This window comes from Lactuca virosa, chromosome 8 (genome assembly GCF_052849685.1).
Source record: "Lactuca virosa cultivar CGN04683 chromosome 8, Lactuca_virosa_CGN04683_v6, whole genome shotgun sequence".
Taxonomy (NCBI): Eukaryota; Viridiplantae; Streptophyta; class Magnoliopsida; order Asterales; family Asteraceae; genus Lactuca; species Lactuca virosa.
Window position 1 is genome coordinate 285010392 of NC_136433.1, and position 2799 is coordinate 285013190.

Sequence of the window (2799 nt, forward strand, 5' to 3'; positions counted from 1 at the left end):
CAGAAACTATCTCTGGATCCAACTTCCCCTCTTTTATCATAAAATTTGGGGGGGGGGGGGGGGGGAGGGGGAAGGGGGTACAAGGAGAATAAGAAAAGTGTCACTTACCATCAACAACGGTGTAAAAGTTAGGCATTTTCCCCCGACGTCTCCAAGAAGGACTCATCTCAACGCCAGCAAGCAAGGCTTCCGAGTACTCCTCAGGCACAACCTGGATGGTCTTTAGAAGATCAGCAGTAGCTTGATTATGGGGAAACAGTTTTGGAGTAACATCAGAAAAGTTGTTTGCTCAGTACTGCCCACGACCAACTCGATCTTGGTGGACCCACAACCACTTGTTCTGCCAGTTCTTTGGGGTTTTGCCGTCAGGAACCAATACGTGACCACCATGCCGAGCGGAGAACGTATACTTATCACTGATAGCACTAAACCGGAAAAAGAACTTGAAGACAAAGGAATCATGAAGCACACCATTGGCCCGGTGGATCATCTCGAACGCTACCATCTTGTTAACAACATTCGGGGTAAGCATTTGAACACTACAACCAATTTTATGAAGAAGCTCCTCTCGGAAATCAGTAAGAGGAAGGCGTAGACCAACGTTGAAGTCTTCAGGTAGATGCCAACCTTGCCGAAAGGAGGGGAGAGAATCATTGAGTCAGCCACCGAAAACTCCACACCATCAGTCGAGGAAAAGCCATAAGCATCACTGAGAAGCTTATATTTAGCATCAGAAGGAACAAAACTAGGCTGAGTAGCCATTAAAGCAACGGGGAAGTAAAGAAAACCCTAGAGGAAGAAGAAGGAAAGACAAGAGGAAAAGGTTATACCGATAAGGAGGATCCTCACCTTTATAAGGAATAAGGAAATGCAGGATATTCAAAATCCCTGACACAATGATGTAACCGACTGCCATAGTGGGCAGTCACGTTGCCGAAAAAATCGAAGCGTCGACTGAATCAGAATGCAACGTATGTACCAAGCAGTTAAGTCCAGAACATCATAGCTAGTCTAGCAACGCTACGACTACTGGACTAGGGGACTTGATGACGTGCCTCCTAGCACGAGTCAGGAGTCGCGCTCAGACGCGCCAAAGAACCCCCCAAGGCAGACCCATGCCTAATAGAGCAAGCCCGACAGAAACTCGCGCCCGCGCACGCCCTAAGCGTTGGGTGCGCGCGGGGAAGGCCCGGCCCCGCCAGGGGCGCCTTCCATTCCGTGACAAAGCATAATAGCTCCAGACGACAAGGGGAAGGCTCAACGCATTACAACCTGAACCAATCGTTAGCTCTAACAGAACAAGGAGCACGATTGCCCAATCAGCGCGCCCGATCCTGTCGGGTCTAATGCCCTTGTCTCCTACGGACTGGCAGGAGGCCTTAGTATAAAAGGCCTCCTCCGATGCCCAGAAAAGTAAGTCGTTGTCTCCCAGTTAATCCTAGAACCATCCAAGTCTATCCACTGACTTGACCGTCGAAGCGTTTTTCCCGGGACCCCCTCCCGGAGAACGGCTGACGGTTTCTCTCTGTTGTGACCTTGCAGATTCACCGGAGTTATCAGATTTAGCGAAGAACATCGCCCGGAGTCGAGGTCGCATCAGCAGCAGTGGTGTTAATTAAATCGAACCCCACTCCGTAAATCATTGCCCAAATCGATATTCATTTGGGCGAAGCTTCCAATGGGCGGAGTGATGAGGCGGAGGAGAACAACAAAGATCAAAGAAGTCTTAACCTCATATCTGTCAACAAATCAACAAATATCGGAAATATGGAGACCCTAGGGCGGCGACGAGTTTAGACTTGAAGTTTTCAACGACGGCGACGACTCCGACGAGGGAGTTGAGGTGGAGATCGGTGGCTTCAGGTTTGTGTTTAGGAAGATGGAGAGATGCTTTAAGCAGATCGATCGTGGCTATAGAAAGGAATGAGTGGGTAGGGGACGGGTGGGGGGATTGGGGTATGTGGGACCCAAGACTAAAATAAAAGTTTAATATAATTTTTAATATAAAAGAGTATAATAAGAGTATGACAGTCTTTATATATTGGTAAGGGATGCAAATTGTAACAAAAAAAAACTATAGAGAATATCTGAATGCAAAAAAAAATTAGGGACCAAATACGAAATTTTGGCAAATCATAAGGACGATTTCAATAATTTATTCTAAAACTTTATATTCAAATCAAATTCATATAAAAATTTAAAATTTATACTAAAAATATATAATTATAAAAAATAACTTGTTCAACCTATAATAACTTAACATGTAAATATACAAAAATCATTGATTGATTCTATTTTTAAAAATAAATCAAATTTGTTGAATATAATGCTTTATAAAAATATCGATTAAAAATTATAATGCGTACGTAAAAAACAGTGAGATAAACATAAAGGAGACCATGAGAATGCGTCTGAGCTGGCACCGGAAGGTGCTGAGAGCAACGCTGACGTCAGCAAACGACAAGAAACACGTGTATCTTTCATAATTTATCAATAATTTATATCCAATCCCATCTTCCACCTCATACCCTAACGTCATCACTAACTTGGCTACCTTCATCTTTATTCTTTACCCCAAAATTTAACAGTCGACCCTTTCGTTCTTTTCATCTTATGGTATTGGCCCCTCAAAATTTAAAGTGGTATTATTTGGTACCTTAACTTTATGCACATGGAACATCTCTTTATCTTGGGCTTTTATACAAATTTAACTATTTTATGTACAAAATTACTACTTTATTCATTCATCCAAAAGTAATGCAAAAAAATTCATAAATTAAAAAAAAAACTATATGTACA